We start from the raw sequence: 13,515 nt of genomic DNA on the forward strand, positions 1-13,515 counted from the left end.
CAGCGATCTGTCTGCCATAGTAATGAAGTCAAGTGCTTGGAATAATATGATTTCACAGCAAGAAATGATAGCGGGGGTCTGCTGAGCTGAATCTCTGTATTAGATGGCTGTGACTTATCCACATGAAACTACAGAAAAGGTTAAATCTTAATTTTATTAAATGGAGAGTCAGAGCGAACAGGCTCACCTTATGGCTTTTCTAAATTCTTAGATTTTTTGTCTCCAGCTTGTTATTTATCAGAAGCTGTTTCTTGCAGCTCTATGGACTCCCTGCAGTAATGGGTTCACAGACTCATGGTGCTAGCCCTCATCCTCAGGCTCCTGCCCTCGCTCTTGTGCTGTGTTGTCAACCGCTGTATCCAAAGACTCTATTCTGTCCAGCTAATTGGTATACACCTCTGGATAAAAGAAAAAAAAAAAAAAATGTTCTGCCCCCCTTTTGCAACTGCGAAACCCTGGCAGAAGATTGTGTTGCTTGCCCAGCAAAATGGGTTTGGATTCATATCACCGGTTCTCCAAACATCTTAGACAAGCAGCTTCTAATCTGCTCTGCTCTGTGACTTTGCTCCCCTCTTTCCTTGGGCTGGCAGTGGGGGCACCACAGATGACCCATTTCTCCCCTCTTCTCTTGAGTTGGCCTGTGCTATTTTCAGGCTTTCTGTTCTGAATTAGGTCAAAAGATTTGTCCTTTTACAGGCAGCTTTCACTCAAAATTACTTGTGCTGGGACAAAAAGGGAAAAATCTGATTAAATATCGGAAAACCAAACTACACCACACACAACATAATTAACCCTGAGCTTGATGGAAGGTCAGCTGATTCTTGAGATGATTTGTAACCATTAAATTGGGCAAGGGCAGACATGCATCATTACTTGATCTTATCTTCATTGCCCTGGTTGCCTTTGATCTCCATTTGTCCTTTCCCATTTGTTTATGCTCTTTCATGCCTTGCTTCAAAGTAGACTGTAAAGCCTTTGGGGCAAAGACCAGTGGTGCGGTGGTAAATGGGAAGGACAGACAGACTCCCTCATCTGCTGGCCCAGTCTTGACTGTGGGAAATGAGTAAATGCTGAACTGCCAACAGTAAGAATGGGTTAATTCACTCTTGGAGTGGGGAAGTTAACCCATGGCCACAGCGTGGGCAGACACCAAGCATCTTATCTGGACCTCTTGATGGCCAGTGCAGTGCCCAGGAGCAAGATTGGCCTTCACTCTGATGAGTTACTGACTAGGGGACATGAAAGAATCTGCTATTATAACAAAAAATATAAATAAATAAATAAATAAAAACATAGAAATGTTGGATATTCTTAGCTTCAGCTTTTGTATTGTTTTCACTCCAACAGGAAGTTTGCAAATATTTCCATTATTCTCTGTGGAGACATTGATCTTCAAGACACTCTTGAATACGTAGTTATTGTCAGATTCTACACAGAAAAAAAAGAATAGGATGAGGAAAAGCCAGAGATAAGACAGCCCATGGGGAAATATCAGAAGATTACCCTAGAAATGTACATCGATCTTTTTAATGCTTTTAATTGTGTTTAATGCTTGAGGGAATAAACTGCACAAAGAAGCAGTCATAATGCTAAATTAGGAAAAAACAGTTGCAAGAGAGCTAGGCCTTAAACACCTTGTACAATGCATAAGCTGAAACTGTGTGCCGTTAGTTTCAGCAGTACAAGGTGTGCTGAGCCTGTGACTGGACAGGCCAGCTCAAGAGTTACGTCCATGGCAGGAAAGCTAGGCATTAACTAGATAAAAGCCACAGAAGAGCAATAAGAGTCCTCAAGGACGCAGCAAATAACCTCTGAGAGTGAAAGACACTGAGAACCGTTCAGCCCAAAGAGTGGGGCAGTGAGGAGGGAAGAGACAAATGTTGTGGTAGAGCAGCACTGCTGCAGAGTAAGGTAAAAGGCTGTTTACAAATGGGAGTGAAGAAGTCTGGTTTGAAACTGGGAAGCACTTTCTAAAAGTAATGATGGTGAAGCACAGGAATTGGATGCCAGTCCTCAAGAACAATTGGGAGAAACATGTCTCAGTAATCACACTGCAGCAGCTGATTCTGCTCTGGGACAGTGCAAAGAGGAACACATTTCAAATCCCTTTGACCTGTACACTCTATGATTCTACAACACAAATATTTTAAAGTACTTTGGCACTGAGTAAAATGAAAGAGGAGATAACCTGGCTTCAAATTTATCTTGGTTGGTATGCTTAGTGTCAGGTAGCATATATTTGCTTTTCACAGCACAATGCCTTTCACTTCGTTCTCATAAATGATTGAATGAAGTGAAAGAAAAATATATGAAGTTTCTTCTGCAGTAAAGTATGATATAAGTCTGATCTAGGCTGAATGTTTGGATCACACTACTTCTAACATGGCTTTATCATGAGCTCTGAACATCATCGCTCCCTGTCAGCTCCTGTTTTGTGTGTCTGTTGGCCTACATGGTATCAGGCTTCATAGCTTGGCTAAATGAAGGTAACTGTCAAATGCAACTTGTTGGGAACTTGATTCAAGCTATGGCTTGGTTTGGCAATTAAATTTCTGTAAGTCTGTTTTGTGGTAACATGAACTGTGCTCCTAGAGGGGAAACAAAAAGCTAAGAATAGTATTAATAGGAATGTGGCTTTGGTGGTTTTTCTTAGTAAAGAGACAGATGAGCAAGACATAGCCTGTAAGAGGAAAGAGAAGGGGGGTGGGTATGGAGGAGAAAGGGAGAGATAATGAGTTCTGAAAATTCCAGGTGGGATCTAGTGGTTTAGGCATGTTGAAAGGTAGACTGGATTTGCTAGCTCTTAACCACCAAAGATAACTTCATACTGTAGCTGAAAGAGAAATTACTTTCTCAGATAGTATTTTTTTTAAGCTGCTTCTCTTATATATGCACTAGAATGAAATTCTAAACAGTTATCTGGAGCTAAGCTAAGTGTATTAAATAAACATGCTGATCTGAAATCTGACACTTTCATCCTTAGTGCAATTCCTCTGGAGTTTCATGCAGCAGAGTTTCAAAGACGTTTTTTGGAGAGACACAGAATGGAGGGATAAATTTCAACCATTTCCCTTAAAATTGAAGAGTTCCATGAAAATCATGTAGGTTTTCCTGGAATTTCAGTTTCACAAAGAAAGAAGAATGGTAGAGGAGTAGTGAGATGCTTTAATTATTTTAAAACATTCCAAGAAGGTTCCCCTTCACCCCCCAAACCGAAAACTGAATATTGCAGTAAAATAAACATGTCAGAATATTAGTGGAACGTTTTGATTTTTGTTGATTCCAAAATGTTTGGATGACTGGAAACCAAATGTTGTTGCAGAAACTGCCTTTTTCAAGAAGTGGTAACTTGAGGAGTGTGCTCCATCCTGCTGGGGGACAGACAGGTATTACACAGCTCTGCTCGGAAGCTTCCTCATTTCATGTTAGTTCCCCATATTGAAGATCAAGAAAAGAACTGAAGTTGTCCTAGCAAGCCAGGTTTTGTACCACATATTTAGGGAATGGAACTTGATGCTAAAAACCACCTACTAACTCCATCCAAAGGAATAGGTTTCGCCTCTGGCTGCTCTCTCTCCTTCCTTTTCCTCTAGCACTGCCCTGGGACATCCCCACTGCCTGCAATTGCTCATCCAGAGGGGTCAGCAGAGCACTGTCACACAGCTCTCCAAAATGTTGCACTGGGCACTGCATGAACCTCCACTCTCACGTCTGTCTCCAAAGTAGTAGAGTCTGCACAGTGACTTTTCTCTGCTGTGTGCAGACTTAACGCAGAAGGTCCATGCAGTCTTTGCTGTGGATATTGCTTTGCTCAAAGAGCACTTCTCCACAGAAGTGATAGGATTAGTGCAGGCTGCCAAACCTGAAAAAAACAGTCACATAATTGTATAGGATTAGTTGATGGTTGTATCATGTCTTTTCCACTTCTTCCTCATCTTTACTAACTGAACTGTTCATTTGCAACCACAAGCTCCTCCCCAAGACAAATTTACTGCAAGGATGTCAAAAGAAAACACTGTTCAGTTGATTAACGGGTTACACAGAATTGGCTCCAGCCCATAGATTACTATTGAAGATTGTATGTAGCTGATGCTTTCACCATTTCATCATTTCAGCCATCTGAAGTGAGTGCACTTGAATTCTAGAAGACAATCATCTAATCCTCCTTTACCACTTTCCTTCTTTAATGGGGATTGCAGCTTCTGTTTCCTGGCAAATGATTACAGAAACATTAAAAAAACAAAGCAGGTGTCTTATTTGCCTCCAAGCACTGAGGCTACATTCAGGATGTACCTTCACGGTACATTGCAGCTAGGGTCCCTTGGTTTGCTCAGCCCCGAGCAGAGCAGGCCGAGGGGAGGCCTCATGGCGGCCTGCAGCTCCCTCACGAGGGGAGCGGAGGGGCAGGCGCTGAGCTCTGCTCTCTGGGGACAGCGACAGGACCCGAGGGAACGGCATGGAGCTGGGACAGGGGAGGGTCAGGCTGGGTGTTAGGGAAAGGTTCTGCACCCAGAGGGTGGTCGGGCACTGGGACAGGCTCCCCAGGGCAGTGGTCACGGCACCGAGCCTGATGGAGTTCAAGAAGCATTTGGACAATGCTCTCAGACATGTCACTTGATTTTGGTGTGTCCTTTGGGGACCCAGGAGTTGACTTGATGATCCTTGTGGGTCTCTTCCAACCTGGGATATTCTATGGTTCTATGATTCTATGTCTGCTATGTTCAATTAAGATTGTGATCCTACTGATGAAGGAATAGCTGCTGTCTAATCAATTATTTCTTTATAGGCCTGTGCTGCCGGTTGTCCATATTGCTGTTACTGCCTGAAAGTTTGATGCTGTAAATATCTTAGATTTTTCTCCACTCCAGGTAATTCAGACTTCTCCAGAGGTCTCCGGATGTCTGTGGTCTCTCAGGTTAACTTGTTTCTGGGAAGGCTGGCAGCTTTGGAAGCCGATGTGTAGCTTCTGAGGTGTCTCCAGACTCCCTGAGTGGGGCTGTGCACTGCAAGGTCAGGTTCTTCCCCAGGGAAAGGAAAAGGAGGCTGTAGAATAGGGCTGAAGACTGCAGGCTTCATAGGTAAGAATGTAAGAGGAAGAGAGAACTGTCTGCAAGCTGGAGCTGACGGTTCTCGTTGCAGCCTGGTGTCCCCTGGGTGTTCAGCCACGGGACCATGGCATTCCCTGCAGTGTGGATGAAAACCCTCTGGCTGATTTACCACTGCAGGCAAGAGGCAGGGTTGCTTTCTGTAAGTGCTAGAACACATTAAAATTTTATTGTTTGTTTTAGTGATTTTTTTTCCTTAAAAAAAAAAAAGTTTAACAATTAGCAGGGAAATCTTTCTCTTGCCCAAAGGACACATGTTTGAAGCTCTTTAGCTTCATAGAAGCTATGCAGGATGATAGTTGTATCTGTTCAGAAGCATGCAATATAATCTCAGCACTATGCTTGCTGCAAGGTGCCCTGAAACCCAGATTCAGATCCCTCAATGGTAACAATGGTACCAGAGGTACTTGTTTGCACATCAGGATTTCCTTGCAAAGCCCAGTGCTTGATATACTTGTGCCTCACCAGGCACATGGCTGGACCTGGCTCAGCATTAGCAAAAGAAATGATTTGAGAAGAGGGAGTTATGAATTTCAGACCCTTTTCTGAATGAGGCAGAAATACGACTTAAACCCACATCTGTTGCCTTTCTGGCTATTATTTTAATCAAGGGAACAGCCTGCAGTATTCTAATGTTTTCTGTCAGAAATGTTGTAGGATTAGTTTCCATTCCAATATAGGATGAAAATATTTGATGTTTTAGCAGAGTAGGACTTCTTCGTGGCTGCCCAATGGAAAGGGTCCATTGCATTGTTTTGTGGATCAGCTGTGTGGTGATGGTGAGCTGCCAGGGCCCCATGGAGCTCCATATCACTAATTAACATTGTAGATAAAGAGAAAAACTCCTTTATGTTTGTTACTATCCTGTTGTCTCTCCTTTACAAGTAGAGATGATGTGGTCAGAGAAAGGGGTCAATGGCTAATGATAAGCAGGATATTTCTCAGTAACTTCAGCTTCCTAAAATACATTTATTTTTTCTTTACACTTGGTTTCATATTCACCCTTCTCTGTATATCCTAAAGAGCTGAGCCTGTTGGGCAAACCCAGAAGATAGAGGAGATAAAAGCATGCAGTGTCCTTTTGGAATGGATCCATGTGGCTTCCAGTTCCCTTTGAAACTTTTCTGAGACACCATTGAAGATGCAGTTATTGGATAATGATGAAGACAAATGTGGTCATTCATGGTATTTGCTTACAACAGAGAACATTAAGTAATCAAGTCATAATATAAATATAAGACTTTGCCAATGCTTCCTCACTTGATTTCTCTTCACTTCTTCCCACTGTTTGATAAAGCTGATTAGTAGAACAATGTTGCTATCTTTTGTCTTCTTATTTATTTGTTGAAGCTCAGATGATGAGGAACCTATGTCTTGGGCAGAACTGATTTTTGCTGCTGCAAAAACACTGATGTGGTTATTAGGAATCATGGCAGGAGAATATTGAGGCCTGAGTAATGAAAGCTTGAACTGAACTTTGTTTCAATTGCCAATTCAAAACAAAACAAAACAACAAAACAAAACAGCAGGTTTGAATGCCTTTTTTTTTTTTTTTCTCAGTGATATGTAATAGGAAGGAAAATTTTACCTTGGAGCTACTGAGTGTGTTAGTTTCTTCTCAAATTAAATATTCTGTTTTTTACACTTTGAAAACATTGTAGCAGTTCAGTTTAAAGCTTCATTCTCACCTTTGTTTGGTTAGCACTGTTTGACCAGAATTGTAAACAGTTGATTTTTGGTTATCTATGAAACTGGATATTTTGTTGAAGTTTTATTTGTGACTACCCCTAGCCACCCTCAACAATGTTTCTGTGGCCTCTGAAGCAAACAAACAAAAAAATCCAAACAAAAAGTAAAACAGCGGGATTGCCAACAGCAAGGGTGGTTGCAATTATTTATAGTGCTGTTGAGGTTCCACTGTAGAAATAATATGAAGAGAGACAGATTTATCTCTGAGCCAGATGAGGTCTTGATATTGCTGTCCTGCTTTGCTGTACCAGGGAAGGTCTGTGGTCCTGGCTCCCTGGCAATGCCTGAGGTACTGCTACAGCAAACTCCCTGGCTGCACAAGCAGCTTTTGCAAACCATGGGTTGAGTCTGTGAGGAACTTGCCATAAATTGGGGAGAAGAGAGGCAAAATTACAGGTATCTCTTAGACTCTGATGGCAGCAAAACCACTAATACACATCTGCAGATCCAGGACTGTCACCACCTCTTAAATGCAGTGAGCGTTTAAGGGGAGCATGGCCTTCAGGGGACGCTCCCTGATGAAGTGCTCCTGCTCCAGCAGGCTGAGGAGGGCAGAACAGCTAGAAACAGAGTTGGAGGGTATCAAAGCCTGCACTCCAATCTCCCCTTGATTTTCCATGAAGCAGGACTGTGATCATGTCTGCAGTAGCACTTCGGACATTTCCTCTGGAGCTGAATCTGAAGCAGGATTTTTTCCCTCTGAAGGAGGATATGCCTCCGAACATTGTGTCTAATGACATCCTAGGAAACACGAAAGATGAAAGATACATTGTGAGATCATTTGGTGTCTTCCATTCTTCCAGGGAAGCCCTGTGACTCACTTTAAAAGCAGTTGGTGGTTTTATTTTCAATTTTGTTTTAGTCAGATATATGTCATTTTTAAAAATGGCAAACCTGCTTCTCATGATCTGAACAGAGAAATAGGATTTTCAAGGTACATATATGAAAGAAATACAGCCATCAGCTTTAGCTCCTACTTGAGATATCCAGCATCACAAGTGTGACTGGGAGCTTCAGGCTCTGCAGTGACGTTACCTCACTCATCTTGGCAAGCAGCCTTCCCTTTTCATCAGTGCCTGGAACTTCATTACAACAGAAAACATATTGTGGAGAGGGGATGTGTAAAGATTATGCCATACAACTTGAAGGTCCATTTTTCACTCAGAACAGGTTTTCCATCCTCTTCTGGAGATGCCTGCTAAGCAAAAATCTGTATTGCATTTCCGTGGAACTTCGGGTATCGCTTCTGACTGCATCATGATTGCCTAATTTTAAGATGTTTCTTGCTGCTGAAAAGGGGTAGAAAGCATGATTCATTACTGGATTTGGAGATGCTCAATGCCGACAGCAAAAATTTTAGTTCCATATGTTCAATCCTACTACTCAATGATTTCTCTCTCCCCTCTCTAATGAGGTTCATCCCTTGATCTGGAGGATACATACCTGTACATTTTTACCAGAGCAAGCACTTTCATATATTGTCACATACAGATCACTTTCTCAGCAGGCAGGGGTTCAAAATCAAGCATGACCTCTGCCTCTGTACTCTTGTTTACCTCCTGATGGGGGAAGCAGGGCTGGGCTATGCTTTGATCATTTTTCCCTTTGTATAGGCTGCAAGAAGGAGATGGTAGAATGCAGAATGATGGCAGGGCAGCTGCAGTGGCCTTCACACAGCCAGAGCAATACTAATGCGGTCAGTTTTGTCATCTCTCCAAGGGACCATATGGCTTTCTTCATGTGCCACTGGATCTTTATCTCAGCAGGTACAAAACCTATATTTCTCCCAGTGCACTTAAGGCTGGCTATAGGGCTGGAGGAAATGACACTATCTCTTGTAAATCTCTATCTCTTTCTCTTTTTTATTTTATTTATTTTTTTCTTTTCAGAATTCTAAAACTCTCTCTTTTTTTATTTTTTTTTTTCAGAATCCTAAAGCCCACAGAAGGCCCCATCACTGTGCGCTTTGCAGCAGGGACACCCCACAGGCTCCCAGACACTGCTGCCTGGAGCACTGGGGCCTCACCAGGTTGGCAAGCTTTTCTAACAAACACAACTTGCAGTAGGGCCATGAGCAAAACTAGGTGCTGCCATAGCCACCCTCTTTGGAAACTGAAAGTCCCTCAGAGCCTGGGAACCCAAAAGAGACCTGCTTGCCTATGCCTGAACTCAAAATGGCTCTCAAGGGTCTTGGGTTTCCTTCCAATGCTGTTGGTGCCTGGTGGACGCACATGGCTGTTCACTGGGGTGATGAGCAGAGCAGCTGCCTCTGTGAGCTCTCCTTGAATGGTCAATCCCTGAAGGCTTCAGTGGTGTCCCAGACCACCCCTCCTGCCCTAGGGTTTGTACCCTGTCTCCGGTGCCAGATCTTGGTTGGCGTCCCCAGCATGTGCGCATTTCCAGACCCAGCCTTGCCCAACACATTGTGGTGGCTTCCAGCTGGCTTTGAGAGATCAGCTGTGTGCCTGCTTCCCCTGGCCAAGTGCTGCAGCAGTAATCAGTGACCCTACTAATTAATATTTCAAATATACATGAATAATCCACCAACTCTCCATGTCTAGGTATTTTCTCAGATGCTCCCTTCTTGCCATGGATCATGGCTCTCTCCTGGGATATCACACTTTCATTTCAGACCTGGGAAAAGGCTTGCATGGTGAAAGCTGACATGTGTTTCTCCAGCTGTTTTAGTAGGTTTAATAAAAGATGTTGCCCTCTGTCTGCAGGCCTTGTTGTTTCATATTCTTGGACTATCGCACCCCAGCAATACCACTGCCAAGCTGCAGCAAGTGGCTCTGCTCTCTGTACTGCTACTGAGAGCTCGGGCACATCAGCCTGCTGCAGTTGGGGTCTTTCTGAAGTTCTCTGGAGGCAAACGGCTGATGTAGAGGTCCAGGGTGCCTTTCCCCTTTCCCCTTTCTGGGCTTTGGCAAAAGGTGGCTAGTTCCTGAGGCCGTACTGTGTCATTTTCTCAGGGCTCCTGGCTCCCAGCTTGGACTGAGACGTTTGTTTCTACTACCTGTCTCTCCACACCCTCGTGGCTGGAGGACCAGTTCTTGGGCCTTGGTCTGCAGGCACTCCCGCTTCTCTTGGATGGAAATCAGTAAGTGACAGCTTGCACATTGCTCTGTAATTCAGAACACTTAGATGAAGCCTGGCACATCTGCAGGTGCTTCCAGTGGATACATTTCCATTTCAAAACCATTTTCCTTTATTCCATCATGCTGGGGAAAGTGCAGGTGAGCCACCGTGTTGAGGCAGAGGGTTTGGATGTCATGGCTAAGCCTTTTTTCCACTGTGGACCATCCAGCTCCATGAAACCATGTCATGTCAGATATTGCTAAGCCAAGCACACCAGGCTGATCAAAAGAGAATTCAATATTTATGGTCATGTGTATTTTGTAGTGAAGCTATTTGTAAGACCAAGATTGATTACCTAGGTCACAGTCTGCTGGGATTTTGCAGCCATCCCAATCAGATATATTTTAGCTTTGCTCCAGGGTTCAATTTTTGTTATGCCACAAGCACAGGCTCTTCCTCTGACTTGAAGAGGACTTGCATTTTTGATCAGCAGTATGAGAGTCCTGTCTCTCTGCTCAATTGAGGTTGATATAAAACATCTTGTTGTTTCTCCTGGGCTTTTTTCGTTCCTGACCAACCTTCTCGTTGTGCCAGCTGAAGAAACAGCACAGTTCCTCCATGTCAGCACCGGGGCAGGAGGGCTGCAAGTGAGCAGGGCCACAGCTTGGGTAACTGAGGGGTGGGTGCTTGTTTTGGAGAAGCTGTCATAGTGTGGGGGGGATGGCATGGGGGACACCAGGGAACGAGGAGGCTGGGGGAGAGAGGTGAAAGGGCCAGGCTGAGAAAACATTTAGAAAAGCTGATCCAGGGAAAACATCAGCTCAGGGCTTGACGGCTGGGCTCCCACTACCTTCTGCATTTCAGAGCACAAGCCCAGCAAGACTGACCCCACCACCCAATGCTTCCTTACCAGGCTACATGCCTAGGCACCTCAAACTGGGGAGAGATCGGTGAGTGCAGTGGTTGCCCACAGATGCAGCAGCACAGAGGCTTCCCCCTCTTCCCTCTACCCTGAACCCTGGATCACCACCAGTAGTGCCCTTAGCCACAAAATGAACAAAGAAATTTGCTGCTCTCCAAGTTTTAAAGGAGAGAGAAAAAAAAAGAAAAGCACCACATTGCATGCATGCAGGCACGCACCCTATCAGAGAGCACAGGGTGCAAGTAAAAATAGTGAGGTGCAGGCGTGGGGAGCTGGAGGTGGAGGTGTTACAAGATCTGTGCTGTGCTGCAAAATGTTCCCACCACTGACAGCATTATAGAGTGATAACATCTTGGCAGGCTACTTTTAGATGTAGTTTCATCCAGTTCCTCTTATGCTTCCCTGTTTTAATTCCAGGATGGCTCTGGACAGAGAGGATGAAGACAGAGTTGGAGGTGTGTAAGATACTCTTTATCTAAATGAAGCAGATATGGGAACTTGAAGCATGCTAAGCGTTGAAATGATTGATACATTGCTCTAAGCTCCTGAGCACTAGTTGAGACTTACAGGGGAGAGAGTGGAGACACTGGTGGGACAGTCCAAGGTCTGATCATGAGGTGGAGCTTGTTCTCCAGCTCTCCAGAAACACCTTGTTTCATAGGAGGCACCTTTCTTCACCAGCCAAAGTCCCTGGCTGGCTCCCCCCAGCTGCACAGCCGGGAATGTGCTGTGAGGTGGGGAAAGCCTTGGTGTGCTGCAGCCCCTTACCCACCCGGCTGGTGTACACCATCTGCAGGCGATGGCCGTGGGGCAGATAGCTGCTCATGGCCACCCGCTGCTGCGCCCAGGTCACTGTGAGCTGTGCTGCACCAGGGGGTCTCATCCTGATGGTGTAAACCATGCACCACACTGCTGGCCTGCCTGCTCCTCACTGGCATGGCAGGTAGCTGGACCTTGGGGTGCTTTCAGGAGTGCATCTCTGCTAGGAAATATTTCTCTCCACGGCAGAGTTAGCATCTGGTAGCTGCGGGGAGCTCCCAGGCTGGGTCAGTGCTGTGCCAGCTTTCCTGCTGGCCTCGGGTGGCCACCCTTCTGGGGCAGGGGGTCCTTTCTCTGTGTATTTATCCGTGTTTTTAAAATGAGGGGATTTTCTTCAAAAAGCACACCAGCTCTGATGTGACCCTTGCATGTTCCCGTGCAGCGCGGACCTTCTTATTTCCTGAATGGCTTGCTCTGCACTTGAGTTAACTCACACCCTGGATTTTGTCCAAGTACATTTTGTTTCTTGATACGAGGCCAGACTTTGCTGACTTGTGGTGCCGTTTTCTTCTCCCTGCTCTCCTCCCTGCTTCTTTATTATCATCCTCATTACCGAGTGTTACTGGCACCGTGCAGCCAAGGCGGGGAGAGCAGGCCCCAGATCTACGCCTGCCTCTGACAACAGCTGAAGGGAGCGCGCTGAAGCAACAACAAACGCCTTCTTTAACGTACATTGCCTGCACATTGAGCTGTCCCAAGCCTGGCCCGGCACTGAAAGGTATGTCTGAGACCAGCTGAAGCAGAAAACATTTGAACTCTACACCCTGCCAAATAGCTTCCAGATGTGTAAGATATAGCCTCACAGTGGACTTTGACTGTAGCTCTGCCAACATACGTCTGCACATTTCTGGTGCACAGGGAACATGAAAGTAGATCTTTTACAACATCTGCTGCCTTTCCCCAGTTATTCCTCCCTGCTTCTTGTGGTCCTCTTCCTATATTTCATCCTCCTATAATACACACATATATATATTAGGAAAAGCTACAAGTCCTTCCACTGATTTATTAAATCTTCCCTGCATGTTTCATACCTTTTCTCGCTGACAGTGTGGTCGAAAGAGAGGGAAAGACAGAGAGACCTTCTTCTGCCAGGCAGCAAGGCAGTGCCCAGGAGCTTTAACTAATTCTGTATTGATTCAGGATTCATCTAGGTGGTCTTCTTGAAGACCAACAAATCATAAAATGATATCGATTCCATGGAAAAGGGGCTTTTATAAAACAAAACAAAATAAAACATAGCAAAGCAAAACAAAACAAAAACCAGGTATTTATCTTAGTGTTGAAGTATGAATTATTGTCTTAATTCTCTAGACACCAGGGCTTGTGGGGTACCAGAGCAGAGCTGGTTGGAAGAGGGGAGGAAGAGAGCAGAAGTGTTGGAGATTAGATTCTAAGAGAATGTGGTAGCAGCTCTTATTTGCAAAATAAAAATTTAAAATAATGCTTTTTAAGGTCTTACATTTATAGTAATGCTTTGGCTAAGGAAAAAGACAATAGAGGCCTGCTGTCCCCAAACAAAATGAGGTGGTTAGTCGCATCTCTTTACGTTCAATATGACAATCTTATCTCTGACTCCACAAGTGGTGGTTGTTTGTCGACCTTTGTTCCTACACCAAACCCAGCGTATTCTTCAAGAAATACTTATCTTTGGAGCCCATGGCTGTGTCAGTCTTGTCTGTTCTGGGAAGTTAACCAGACCCAGGCCTGGGACGTATTTTGATGAGAGACCACCTGGGAATCACAGAAGCTATCTACATACGCCAGGGAGTTGTGGTCAAACTCTTGGCAAACCATCAACCGCAGGAATCTAATGAGTGGAAAGACTTCATTTGGCCCCATCAT

General features: G+C 44.6%; 2 long non-coding RNA genes across 13 annotated transcripts in view; both read left to right on the top strand.

Moving 5' to 3' along the window:
* The first annotated feature begins 1,872 nt into the window (after positions 1-1,872).
* On the top strand, positions 1,873-9,512 carry LOC308185082. The gene is made up of 3 exons (XR_013943098.1): positions 1,873-4,124; positions 8,468-8,620; positions 8,783-9,512. It is a non-coding gene; the product is annotated as an uncharacterized lncRNA (long non-coding RNA).
* Positions 9,513-11,985: 2,473 nt separating this feature from the next.
* LOC308185749 overlaps positions 11,986-13,515 on the top strand; it is a 55,358-nt gene continuing 53,828 nt past the window's right edge. For 5 of the 12 annotated variants that reach the window (XR_013943717.1, XR_013943718.1, XR_013943719.1 and 2 more), the window contains exon 1: positions 11,986-12,391. This is a non-coding gene — a long non-coding RNA (uncharacterized lncRNA). The remainder of the gene's footprint in view (positions 12,392-13,515) is intronic. The other 7 variants (XR_013943722.1, XR_013943723.1, XR_013943724.1 and 4 more) reach the window with 2 other exon arrangements.

Source organism: Anser brachyrhynchus (genome assembly GCF_964034855.1).
Source record: "Anser brachyrhynchus genome assembly, chromosome: Z".
Lineage (NCBI taxonomy): Eukaryota > Metazoa > Chordata > Aves > Anseriformes > Anatidae > Anser > Anser brachyrhynchus.